Here is a 14,812-nt window from a genome sequence, read left to right as displayed (position 1 = left end):
CTGATATAAAAATCCAGTACAAAACTGTTTAAAAACTTACTTAGAAGCTCTCAGTTTAGCTCTTCTGAAAATGTAGCTGGAAAGCCCACTGCAAGTGGTAAATAAGACACTCCCCCCTCCCCCTTCTTTTGCATATGAAAAGACCCTTTACACAAACAGGAGCAAGCTGGAGAAGGTAGCTGACGGTATTCACATAAAAAGTTGGGGCTTGGTTAGGAGTCTGAAAATCAGAGCAATGTTATTTAAAAATAAGCAAAATTATACATTTATTTAAAAACAACAACTTTATGGGCTATATAAATAGATCATCAACAACATTTATGCAAAGAAAAAATGAGTGTATAATGTCCCTTTAAACTTTCAGGATTCAGATAGAGAAGCAATTTTAAACAACTTTCTAATTTACTTCCATTAACAACATGTGAACAGTCTTTAGATTTTAACTTTTTGAGTCACCAGCTCCTACTGAGCATGTGCAAGAATTCACAGAATATACGTATACCCCAAACTGATTGTGGTAGCTTGTATTCAATATTCAGTATACGACGGGCATCGGATGAAGAGGAGCCTCCATGCCACCGAGGACCGTAGCCGCCTCTGCCGACACCGCCACAGATGACCACCGCCGAGGATCGCCATATATGGGAAGACCGCTCTGGACCTTCGCTGTGAATAAAGATGATGGACCCGCCTGGAAGAGGACCTTCTCCGCCGGACTTCTGAGACCGTGAGTACCTATTTGGGGCTTTAGTGTTATTTTTTTTTTAAATTTTTTGGGGGTTTTGTTTTTTTAGATTAGGGTTTATTGGGCAATTTGCAAAAGAGCTGAATGCCCTTTTAGGGCAGTGAAAAAGAGCTGAATGCCCTTTTAAGGGCAATGCCCATACAAATGTTCCTTTAGGGGCAATGGGTAGTTAAGGTTTATTAGTGTTAGTTTTTTTTATTTTGAGGGGTTTGGTTGGTGGGGGGGTTTTACTGTTAGGGGGGGCATTGTTTATTTTTAATGTAAAAGAGGTGATTTCTTTAGGGCAATGCCCTACAAAAAGCCCTTTTAAGGGCTTTTGGTAGTTTATTCTTAGATTAGGGGGTGTTTTTATTTGGGGGGGGGGCTTTTATTTTCATAGGGATTAGGTTAAATTGTATTATTTTGGATAGTGTTGTTTATTATTTTTTGTAAGGTTAGCCTTTTTTTATTTTCTGTAATTTTTTCTTAAAAGTTCGTAAGGGCAGTTATTTTTTTTTTTTAAATACTTATTGCAGGTGTATTTTTTTATTTTTTATAACAATGCGGACGGTTATTTTTTTTTTAACACTTATTGCGGGCGGTTATTTTTATTTTTTTGTAATGCTCCGATCGCCTTTGCTGCATCCCGGTGGATTGAATCCAAGTTTATTATTTTGGCTGCTCCGTTTGCCTTCGCTGCATCCCGGTGGATTCCTAAAATGGAAGGGGGGGTGAAAGAATCCACCTTCAGTGAATTCTTTCACCACCCTGACATTTTCGGAATCCACAGGATGCAGCTTAGCTGCATCCAGGTGAATTCTTTTGGCTAAGAAAACCAAAATACTAATGGCACTGCACAAATTAACAAAATAGGGTAGCCTATTGTTCTCTGGACTGGTAAATGTACTTTATTTGTATAAATCTATCTGTAATCCAGGTTTATTCTCTTATAGAGTGGCTGAGGTGCTGTGTACTGGTTATTTGAGACAAAGAGTATCAATCCTAGGATTGATGGAATGTACACCTGTATAGCACTCTTTCCCTATTTAACAATGGCAAGAGTTGGACAAGGTATAGTAGTCTAGAATAGGAGGAGTGAGTGGGGATGAGTTAAAATATAACCTTTATTGGTAAATTTAAAAAAAGCAACAACAAACACAGTCTACATACATACTAAGTTAAAAATTGCAGGATTGGGTCTAATTAAATTATATCTGTTTTTACAGAAAATTCAGGTGGTTGTGATATATATATAGAGAAAAACTTGGATCAATAGTCCAATTTCACGTTGTGGTATTCTTAGTACTTATATGCTGTTAGATATTGGTAACACTAAAGTGGTATCGGTAAAGCTATTGTGCTTCGATATTTACTCTGTTGTGAGTCTGATATTGATACTCAGCTATAAAAGGATAGCAATTGGTTAACTTGATTTTGTTATTGCACTTATTTAGATAGGTATAATATTATTTCTAACACGTGATTCGTGTAATTAATGTTGTAACAAAGTGCTTGTAAAAAGTTTCAATTGTACCCCATTGTTTAGAAGTTTATTTGTATATTAAATGTGTACAATATCTGATTGATAGTTAACTGTATAGCATAGTTATTTGTTACACTTTTGTCTAGTTTCTGCTATAGTTAGCACAGTATTTGTTGTTGGCTGCATGAGCACGAGTTTCTATCAATTGTGCACTTGTTTTGCTAACATTTAATGTTAGATGTAATAACTTTCTTCAATGACTTTGTTATTTTTGGTTTTTATTGCAATATTTCACCTAAGTGACTTGTAATTCTATTATCATCTTTATTCACCTCAGTATTTTTATTGAGATTGTATTTTGTTTATTTCATTTTCAGAGTCATAGCAGTTATATGAATTTGATATGGAGCTGCTGCAGAGTAGCTGCTGCTCGTGAATTTAGCTTGGCTTAGCTTATATTAAAGATAGGCTTGTTGGTATATATTACCGGACTAAATGTTAGACATTTAAAAGTCTAAGTGCTGATCTCAAACTAACAATTTGCGGTATTGTAAATCTATTTTGATGCTTCAAATTTCTTAACCGCACGTTTGGATCAACACTGGGCTTCTAATATATGTGCCGGTTCTGTTTTGTAAAGTTAGCGTGGCTTAGCTTATGCTAAAAAATAGGATGCGTAATATTTATTGCTGAATTGCATAATATGCATTTTCCAAAGTTAGATATAACTCTTAAATAATTGATTTGCGGTATTATGTATATATTTATATTCTATATTTCTTAACCGCTTGTTTATAATAAATACTGGGCTCTTGCTGTAACTGCCAGTTCTGTTCCACTATATCAAGTTAACTTGGCTTAGCTTGTACTGAAAAATAACAAATTGATAGGTGTTACCACTCTAGTTTTTAAGCGTTTTGGCAGGCTGAGTGCTGATCTAAAGCTGACAGTTTGCGGTATTATATCTGCCTTCGAGTTCCGTATTTTTTAACCGCTTGTCTGCAGTCAACACTGAGCGCTCGCTCTAAAAAATGCTACACGGCATTCAACAAACAATTCCGAAACATGTTAGGGAATTGTTTGTTGAATGCCGTGTAGCATTTTTTATTTAGCAGGAATGGTGGTCTTTATAGTATAAAAATTGTGGTTGTGCACAATATTGATTTAATGTAATCTATATAGAGAATAACCCAGTAACTATATTAGAAATAGAACCGGCATTTAGAGCGAGCGCTCAGTGTTGACTGCAGACAAGCGGTTAAAAAATACGGAACTCGAAGGCAGATATAATACCGCAAACTGTCAGCTTTAGATCAGCACTCAGCCTGCCAAAACGCTTAAAAACTAGAGTGGTAACACCTATCAATTTGTTATTTTTCAGTACAAGCTAAGCCAAGTTAACTTGATATAGTGGAACAGAACTGGCAGTTACAGCAAGAGCCCAGTATTTATTATAAACAAGCGGTTAAGAAATATAGAATATAAATATATACATAATACCGCAAATCAATTATTTAAGAGTTATATCTAACTTTGGAAAATGCATATTATGCAATTCAGCAATAAATATTACGCATCCTATTTTTTAGCATAAGCTAAGCCACGCTAACTTTACAAAACAGAACCGGCACATATATTAGAAGCCCAGTGTTGATCCAAACGTGCGGTTAAGAAATTTGAAGGATCAAAATAGATTTACAATACCGCAAATTGTTAGTTTGAGATCAGCACTTAGACTTTTAAATGTCTAACATTTAGTCCGGTAATATATACCAACAAGCCTATCTTTAATATAAGCTAAGCCAAGCTAAATTCACGAGCAGCCGCTACTCTGCAGCAGCTCCATATCAAATTCATATAACTGCTATGACTCTGAAAATGAAATAAACAAAATACAATCTCAATAAAAATACTGAGGTGAATAAAGATGATAATAGAATTACAAGTCACTTAGGTGAAATATTGCAATAAAAACCAAAAATAACAAAGTCATTGAAGAAAGTTATTACATCCAACATTAAATGTTAGCAAAACAAGTGCACAATTGATAGAAACTCGTGCTCATGCAGCCAACAACAAATACTGTGCTAACTATAGCAGAAACTAGACAAAAGTGTAACAAATAACTATGCTATACAGTTAACTATCAATCAGATATTGTACACATTTAATATATAAATAAACTTCTAAACAATGGGGTACAATTGAAACTTTTTACAAGCACTTTGTTACAACATTAATTACACGAATCACGTGTTAGAAATAATACTATACCTATCTAAATAAGTGCAATAACAAAATCAAGTTAACCAATTGCTATCCTTTTATAGCTGAGTATCAATATCAGACTCACAACAGAGTAAATATCGAAGCACAATAGCTTTACCGATACCACTTCAGTGTTACCAATATCTAACAGCATATAAGTACTAAGAATACCACAACGTGAAATTGGACTATTAATCCAAGTTTTTCTCTATATATATATCACAACCACCTGAATTTTCTGTAAAAACAGATATAATTTAATCAGACCCAATCCTGCAATTTTTAACTTAGTATGTATGTAGACTGTGTTTGTTGTTGCTTTTTTTAAATTTACCAATAAAGGTTATATTTTAACTCATCCCCACTCACTCCTCCTATTCTAGACTACTATACCTTGTCCAACTCTTGCCATTGTTAAATAGGGAAAGAGTGCTATACAGGTGTACAATCCATCAATCCTAGGATTGATACTCTTTGTCTCGAATTCTTTTGGCTGCCTCCCGCTGCCAACATTCCTTTGAGGATGCATGCGCAACTGCCGACGGACGCGTTACAAACGAGATTATAGTATAGATGTTCTATCCAAAATAAAGAAAGAGAATCTTGGGGTTTCCTGTCCCTTTAACAACTTATATGCCTCAATTATTTTTCAGTAGCCACACTCCACCCACCACTTGCCTTATTTGGAAGAGCCAATGAGGGCTTGAGTCTCCAGACAACAAGGCTAACTATGGCCATTAATGTTAGTATTAATAGTATTCATTTGCAGTTATATAAAGCGTATATTGCAAAGTTGTTTTTTATACATAATTAAACATTTAACATTATGGTCCCTTTAAGTAACCAAATATAATAATCAAGATATTGAACAGGGCTATATCAAATTATACTGTTCCAATAAAGTCGTTGAGCCCTCTAAAATATATAACATGAACACCGTGGGGTAAAAATGACATGCTCTAATTATTAGAGCATGTAATTTATTAAGTACTCACTGGGGGTTAAATAAACACATAGTAAAAGTCTCACTGGAACTGCAAACACTGCGGATCCTGAACTGAACATGGCCAGTGAATGATTGGAAGGGCAAGTGCCACTTTTGATTGGCTCACTGTTTCTGGCTTGAGACCAAAAGTGCATTTATTTTGAAAACAATGGATCTACGACAGTCAAATACAAAAAGTCATACACAAATTCATTAGAAGATGTAGCTTCTGCATCCCATTTTACCCCACATAATAACTTAAACACATAGGTTCCCCAGTTTTGTGTAACCAACACAGTTATAACAATACACTTTTTACCTCTGTAATTACCTTGTTTCTAAGCCTCTGCAGGCTGCCTCCTTATCTCAGTTCTTTTAGCCAATTAGTGCTGACTCATAAACAACTCCATGAGAGTGAGCACGTTAGCTACATGACACACATGAACTAGCAGTGTCTAACTGTGTAAAACAGATAAGAGGCAGCCTTTAAGGGCTTAGAAATTAGCATACGAGCCTACCTAGCTTTCAACAAAGAATACCAAGTAAACAAAGTGAATTTAATGATAGAAGTAAATTGGAAAGTTGTTTAAAATGACATGCCCTATCTGAATCATGAAAGTTTAATTTGACTTGACTGACCCATTAAATACATCTGTTTTCTGGGGGCAGCAATGCAAACATTAAGGGCATTGGGTATTAAAAGTAAAAAGTTCATGTCCCTGCACTAAGCTGATGTACGCAAAAAGCTTGTTACGATATCGCGCATCCGTTAACGTATTCCCCAAAAGAATTCAACGAAGCAATGATAATATTAATATGTCACGTTACAATGTTCTTCACATAGCAGAAAATGTTCTATTTATTTTTTAAATACATATTCCTACATGGCATTTTGGTACAATATATAGCTTTACCTATAATGTGTGTTGTATGTATGTATGTATGTATATATACACACACACATACATATATACACATACATACAAAATACATACATATTTTTAGACATGCATATGTACTGTATGTATCTCTGTTAAAGCCCTTTTTTTCTAACACCTGAGATCTCAGATCTTTGAGACCTTATAACTTTTTTGTGCAATTGTTTTTTTTTTTTTAAATCATTTGGTGGTGTTATTATGAGTGTAAAAAAAAATCTAATACGTGATAAAATCACAGTGGAGGGGGCGCAGAATGGTATATAATTCAGATGGTAGTTATTGATAACCCTTAAAGACAATTTAAAACTTAAACAAACTAATGTTATCTTATGAGGTGAAAAATATATCAATATAAGGTTATATAAATCCCTTTTGGAGTATACAGGAAAGAAAATGTCTCTTTTTACAAATAAGTTGATAGCTGAGCGGCGGCTGCCTCCTCTCAACCGGATGATCCAGGCAAGAACTAGGAGAAATAAAAAACAGAGGGGCGCCTCATGTGTGGTATAGTCTGATTGAAGACATAAGAAAAAGCAACAGAATAGCCAAATGAGTACTCACATACTCCACGAGCACACTCATGTGCTGGTAGGGGCAGGCAGTAGATTTAGATGGGTGTGACAGCTCACCCTTTCAAGGATACTTCCAATACTGTAGTTCTGCAACAGGTGTAAAACAAACAGAGAGCACTATATGTGCAGACCATTAAGGATGATACATAGAAATGTGCTTTATAGTATAAAGTGGGTACTCACATAGCACACCAATGTGCTGGTAGATACAGGCTGCAGATTCAGGCAGGTGTGGCAGCTCACCCAAACAAACAATCTTTTGGTATTGATGCAGTGAAAACAAAGGCAGGTTTAATGCTTCTCAGTAGCTGTGCACTTAATAGTGATTGCAGGCAGATGGTAGGAAATGAGATCCACTCCAAAAGTAAAAATTTGCAAATATTTATTAAAAACAAAAATTTAAAAACAACACCAGGGTTGTTATACAAAGTGGATTACAGGGTCACCCAGTTGGCCCCAATGATTGCAACGCGTTTCTCGGTTGGCAAACCGTTTCATCAGGCCTGATGAAACGGTTTGCCAACCGAGAAACGCGTTGCAATCATTGGGGCCAACTGGGTGACCCTGTAATCCACTTTGTATAACAACCCTGGTGTTGTTTTTAAATTTTTGTTTTTAATAAATATTTGCAAATTTTTACTTTTGGAGTGGATCTCATTTCCTACCATCTGCCTGCAATCACTATTAAGTGCACAGCTACTGAGAAGCATTAAACCTGCCTTTGTTTTCACTGCATCAATACCAAAAGATTGTTTATTTGGGTGAGCTGCCACACCTGCCTGAATCTGCAGCCTGTATCTACCAGCACATTGGTGTGCTTTGGGAGTATGTGAGTACCCACTTTATACTATAAAGCACATTTCTATGTGTCATCCTTAATGGTCTGCACATATAGTGCTCTCTGTTTGTTTTACACCTGTTGCAGAACTACAGTATTGGAAGTATCCTTGAAAGGGTGAGCTGTCACACCCATCTAAATCTACAGCCTGCCCCTACCAGCACATGAGTGTGCTCGTGGAGTATGTGAGTACTCATTTGGCTATTCTGTTGCTTTTTCTTATGTCTTCAATCAGACTATACCACACATGAGGCGCCCCTCTGTTTTTTATTTCTCCTTATTATGAGTGTAACTGTACTTTGTAATGTATTTTTTTTATGTGTTTTGTGACACTTTTCTTGTTTTGCAAAACAATTAACAAGAGCTCTGAGGATGCGCTATCCGACGCACATTAACTTCAATTGTGCTCAAGGGATTTCTCCCTGATTGCCATGTGCTGCTGGCAGCCATTTTACTCACCTCTCTTCCTGACTATGGTACATTGTGGGGGATGCTGCTCACTTCCTGCGCTTCCTTTTATGGCCAAACTGGTGTGCATCATCCATGTGAGACAGAATGCAGTCTCAGAATTGTGATGTCATCACTTATTATTTAAAGGGCCTCTGTTCAGTATGCTTTGCCTTTGCGTTGTCTCAGACCTGTTTGTGAGAGTTCCTGTGTATTACCTGGCTGCCTGACGTCCTTCCTGGTTCCTGATCCCTGGCTTGTTATTGACTCTGCTGTTTTCCTTGTTCCCGATTCCAGCTTGTCTGACTATTTGCTTTGGCTCCTGACTCGGCTCATCTGACTACCAGCTCTGGTTTTGACTCCTGGCTTGTTATTTGACTTGTGGACTTTTTATTATTTTTTGCTATTAATAAAAGGTGTGATTATTTTTGCACTTCTTGTCTCAGTCTGATTCCTGGCACCCTGACAGAAGGTCTCAAGAGCGTAGGCCACAGGATTGACCCGTCTGAGTATTTGAAAAGGACCAACATAACGGGGAGCCAGTTTATTGGAAGGCACACAAAGGTGCAAGTTGCGGGAGGACAGCCAAACTCTCTCACCAACCTGGTAGGAAGGTGCGGGCAGACGCTTACGATCAGCCTGGAACTTTTGACGCTGCATAGAACGATGAAGACAATCCTGAATCTGCACCCACGTGGAATGGGGTTGCCGGAGATGCTCCTCCAAAGCCGGAATACCCTGAGACATGAATGGGGATAACTTGCAGGAAGCATTAATAGCACTATTACGAGCAAACTCTGCCCAAGGTAACAGTTTAGACCAATTATTGTGGTGATCTGAGACATAGCATCGGAGGAACTGTTCCAGAGCTTGATTAGACCGTTCCGCAGCCCCATTGGATTGAGGGTGAGATGCCGAGGAGAAGGAAAGCTGAATCCCCATTTGAGCACAAAAGTAATGCCAAAATCTGGAGACAAATTGGCTACCCCGGTCCGACACTATCTCCTTGGGTAACCCATGTAAACGGAAGACCTCCCAGGCAAAAATTGAAGCAAGCTACTGAGTGGTAGGCAACTTCTTCAAGGGAATGCAATGTGACATTTTGAAAAATGGTCAACCACCATAAGGATAACCGTATTGCCATTGGAAACTGGGAGCTCGACAATGAAGTCCATGGAAAGATGTGTCGAAGGACGCTCACCATTAGCAATAGGTTGAAGAAGACCCACAGGAAGACGTTGAGGAGTCTTATTCTGTGCACAAACTGAGCAGGAGGCAACATATGCAGCAACATCAGAATGAAGAGCTGGCCACCAGAATTGTCGAGTGACAGACCAAATCATTTGGTTCTTGCATGGGTGACCTGCGGCTTTAGGATAGTGGTAAGTGTGCAAAAGTTTAGTTTGAAGATTCTCAGGAACAAAACACTTACTACTAGGTTTCTCAGGAGGTGCATTGGTTTGTGCAGCCAGGATCTCCTCCCCCAAGGGAGAAGTCAAATTAGTACGTATGGTAGCCAAAATATGGTCAGGAGGTATAACTGAAGTAGGTACAGACTCCTCCTTGGACAGAGGCGAAAATTGTCGAGAGAGGGCATCAGCCCTAACATTCTTACTACCAGGCAGGAAGGAGACCACACAATTAAACAGACAAAAATAGCACCCATCTGTCCTGTCGGGGAGACAAGCATTTTGCTTCAGTTAGATAAGTTAAATTCTTGTGGTCAGTAGGAATGAGCACTGGCACGCTAGTACCCTCGAGAAGATGCCTCCATTCCTTGAGTGCCAAAATTATGGCCAGTAATTCCCTGTTGCCAATTTCATAATTGCACTCCGCTGGAGACAATTTCATAGAGAAGAAACCACATGGATGCAAGGAACCATCAGGCGTAGGACGTTGAGACAAGAGGGCACCTACTCCAGTCTCAGACGCATCGACCTCAAGAACAAAAGGCAGGACAGGGTTAGGATGAACCAGAACTGGAGCGGCAGCAAAGGCAGTCTTAAGACTATCAAAGGCCTTAATGGCAGTAGATGACCAATGGAGTGGATCATTCTCTTTACGGGTCATGTCTGTGATAGGTTTGACCAAGGAAGAAAAGTTTTTAATAAACTTTCTATAGTAATTGGCGAACCCCAAAAAACGTTGAATTGACCGAAGACCAACAGGGCAAGGCCACTGCAGATAACTTGTCAGGATCCACGGAGGACCCTGCAAAGGAGATAACATAACCTAGGAAGGTTACTTGAGTCTGATGGAATTCACATTTCTTGAGTTTACAAAACAGGCCGTTCTCACGTAGTCTCTGAAGAACCCGTGTAACATCCGAACGATGAGCCTACAGTGTGGGTGAGTGTATGAGGATGTCGTCTAAGTACACCACAACACACTGTTGCAACATATCTCATAGGACATCATTAATAAATTCCTGGAAAACAGCAGGAGCATTACATAGGCCAAAGGGCATTACAAGATACTCATAATGCCCGCTCCTGGTATTAAATGCTGTTTTCCATTCATGGCCCTCCTTGATCCTAACAAGATTGTACGCTCCTCTCAAATCAAGTTTAGTAAAGACCGTAGCTCCCTTGAGGCAGTCAAAGAGTTCCGTAATGAGCGGAATAGGGTAAGCATTCTTAATGGTAAGATGATTAAGACCCCTATAATCGATGCATGGTCTCGCCACCCTTTTTCTTCACAAAGAAGAAGCCAGCCCCTGCAGGAGAGCAGGATTTGCGGATGATCCCCCGCAACAGAGCATCAGCAACATACTCCTCCATAGCACAATTATCCGCAATAGAGGGTAAACTCGGCCCCGAGGAGGAATGGCTCCCGGTTGCAGGTCTATGGCACAATCGTAAGACCGGTGAGGAGGCAACGTACCGGCATGCACCTTGTCAAAAACGTCTAGGAACTCTCGGTACTCCTCTGGCAATTGAGATACCGAAGACGTGCACAAGACTTTAACTGGTTTCCAAAGACAAGTGGAAATACATTGCGGAGACCATGACAAAATTTTGGACCTGCGCCAGTCGAGACGGGGATTGTGCTTTTGAAGCCAGGGATAACCCAGAATAACCAGAAAATGTGGAGAGTTTATCACCTGGAACTGGAGAGTTTCAAAATGGAGAGCCCCAACAGCCATGGACAATGGAGCAGTTTCGTGAGTAACAAGTGCGGGCTGAAGGGGCCTGCCATCAATGGCCTCAATAGCAAGCAGAACAGACCAAGGCAAAACAGGAATGGAGTGCTTTGATACAAAAGCACTGTCAATGAAATAGCCCGCAGCACCGGAGTCAACATGAGCATGGGTGACTATGGAGTAGTCCACCCAGGAAAGGACAACCGTGACCAAAGGTTTCTCCTTTAGCGGTTCCGGGGACGAGGATAAACCACCCAAGGTCTGCCCCCGACAGGACCTTAGGTGTGAGCGTTTCCCGGCTGTGTAGGACAAGACTTCAAAAGATGGCCCTGTAACCCACAATAGAGGCAGAGCCCCTCCCTCCTCCTAAAGGTCCTCTCTGCCGCCGACAGATGCGTGAATACCAACTGCATCGGCTCAGCAGTGGTGACTCGGGACCAGGAGGCATGGGAGGAGAGGGAGGCATGGGTGGGAGCAAACACATAGGAGACAATGGAAAAGGAGGCTTCCGCAAGCACTCCTTGAAAGAGGGCCTCTCACTTAGTCTGATGTCAATTAGGATCAAAAAAGACACCAATGCCTCAAGATCTTCTGGTAAGTCTTTGGCAATAACTTCGTCTTTAATCGCATCAGAGAGCCCATGAAATAAGGCGGCAACAAGGGCTTCATTGTTCCAACCTACCTCTGCGGCAAGCGTACGGAACTCAATGGCATACTGAGCAACAGATCTTGTACCTTGCTGAATGGACTTGAGTCATTTAGCAGCAGAGGAGGAGCGAGCCGGGACATCAAATACCCTTCGAAAGGAGGCCACAAATTCAGGGTTATTTGAAATCACAGGTTTATTAGTCTCCAACAAGGGATTAGCCCAGACAAGAGCTGTGTTAGAGAGTAACAAGATGAGAAATCCCACCTTAGCTCTGTCAGAGGGAAACGCCTGAGGTAACATCTCAAAGTAAATGCCCACCTGGTTCAAACACCCTCTGCACTGAATAGGATCACCTCCATATCGCTGAGGTAGAGGTGCAGAACCGGACATGCTCCTGGTAGGCATAGGTGCAGCAGCGGAAACAGGAGCAGCCATAAGTTGTGGGACACTTTGGTCCAAATGTTCAGTGCAAGTCAGCAGGGTTTGCAGGGATAGTGCAAATTGATCCAAACGGTGATCCTGTTCATCCATCCTGGAAATTATGGCAGGTAAAGGTGGATTATTAGCACCATCAGGATTCATGACCCTTGCGTAATTTCAGGGTGACAGGAATCAGACTGAGACAAGAAGTGCAAAAATAATCACACCTTTATTAATAGCAAAAAATAATAAAAAGTCCACAAGTCAAATAACACGCCAGGAATCAAAACCAGAACTGGTAGTCAGACGAGCCGAGTCAGGAGCCAAAGCGAATAGTCAGATGAGCCGGAATCAGGAACAAGGAGAACAGCAGAGTCAGGAACAAGCCAGGGATCAGGAACCAGGAGGGACGACAGACAGCCAGGTAATACACAGGAGCTCTCACAAACAGGTCTGAGACTGCATCCTGTCTCACACGGATGATGTACACCAGTCTTGCCATAAAAGGAAGTGCAGGAAATGAGCAGCATCACACAGTATGCACCAGAGTCAGGAAGAGAGGTGAGTAAAATGGCTGCCAGCAGCACATGGCAAACAGATCAGGGAACAAACCCTGACATTATCATGAGAATAAAGAGTTACAATGATGTAGCAGTTGAGCGCAAACCATATAATTAAGAGTGCAATATCAAATATATTAAGTTTTTAACACTTAAAATGATGTATTATTATTTATTTGTAAAGCTCTGGCGAATGCTGTGCTTGTGCTCATATAAAGCAGCGAAGTATCAGCAAAGAATTATATTTTACAATAGAAGCTAATTAGACAGTTTTTTTTTGTTATTTTTATAAAAAAAAAAAATACTGTACACTGTATTATAATCAGGAAAGTTTAATGTTGACTGTCGTGTACTCTTGCAGTGAGTTCAGAAATAGCTCAAGGGTAAATATTTAACATATTATGGTTACATGTAAATGGTTAAAGAAATTCCAAAAAAGTGGCAGGCTGGCTTACTCAGCAAGAGAGTCATAGGGACGAGTGTATGCGGTCACCATTTAAAATTGCACAAGCATTTCTAGTGAAATGCTTGTGCAATGCCACCCCTGCTCACTAGCGGGCAATCGGCTGCTAGCAGGGGCTGTCAATCATCCCGATCGTATTGTATCGGGATGATTTCAGTCTGCCACTTTAGGTGGCGAAGAATTTACGACCGCTGCTTCGGTGCTCCGAAGCGGCATCCGCTGCTTAATAAATGGACCACATAGAATTATTGTGTGAAAGATTAGCAAATTTAGGCAAGTATCCCCACTTTCTTTACCCCATAAATACTCTGCATACATTGTTACCTATGCACCACAGTATTGGAAGCAAAAACCATGATATTGTATCTGAATTGCATCTATTACCCAGAGTTCCTTTATGCATAGGTAACAATGTATACAGAGTTCTTCTGGGGAAAACCATGCAGGGATACTTGCCTAGATTTGCTAATTTTCTATACATTAATTACATGATGCTTATGTTTATGAAATAGAGGATTTTCATCTCCACCCTAACTCAAATGATTAATGCTTTTTCAGCAGAAGTAGAAATTAATTTTACTAGGAAAGAAACACTGAAATGTGAGGATCCCAAATCAAAACAAACATCAAACAATAGATTCAGCTAAAAAGAGAAAATTAAACTCTGGCAGTAGACTAAGGACCAAACATAGGTGAAAGAACTAAAAATGCCAGCGCAAAATACTGCTAGCAGAATTAATAGGATGGAATCTGTAGTGTGAGGCACTTTGTGTACATGTGCACGTGCAAGGGGGTGCAGTTTTACAATCCCAAAGGGCAAAAACAGAATAAAAGGGACAGTAAAGTCAAAATTAAAATGTTCATGTTTCAAACAGAGCATACAATTCTAAATAACTTTTGTACTCTATGGCAGCAGCAGTTTGCAACATTGTATAACAACGCTACAAATAATGTTGCAAAACGCTGCTGCTATAGATTACTAAAGACACGTGCACACTCCTGAGCTCTATGAGCCTACCTAGGTTTAATCTTAAATAAAAGATACCAAGGAAACAAAGCAAATTTGATAACAGAAGCAAACTGGAAAGTTGTTTAAAATTGCATGCTCTGTCTGAATCATGAAAGTTTAATTTTGACTTTACTTTCTCTTTAAACAAGGGAGATGGAGTATTTAAAAAGGTGGTATTTCACTGCATTCTCTGTAAGGGACATGAAACAAAAAAAATGTTTAAGACACACATTTGTGACTACCGCCACTGATTGGATAACTGGCAGTTTCTGCATTGCATGGTTGATAGTGTTAAAATGTCATGCTTTAGAAAT

At 39.6% G+C, this 14,812-nt stretch overlaps 1 protein-coding gene across 1 annotated transcript in view; it reads right to left on the bottom strand.

The window, feature by feature from the left end:
• Positions 1-14,812, bottom strand: part of LOC128662603 (store-operated calcium entry regulator STIMATE-like) — a 205,408-nt gene that overhangs the window by 101,228 nt on the left and 89,368 nt on the right. The window lies entirely within an intron of this gene.

The sequence above is a fragment of the Bombina bombina genome, chromosome 6, assembly GCF_027579735.1.
Source record: "Bombina bombina isolate aBomBom1 chromosome 6, aBomBom1.pri, whole genome shotgun sequence".
Taxonomy (NCBI): Eukaryota; Metazoa; Chordata; class Amphibia; order Anura; family Bombinatoridae; genus Bombina; species Bombina bombina.
The sequence above is the reverse complement of the archived record's forward strand: the minus strand, read 5'-3'. Positions and strand labels throughout refer to the sequence as shown.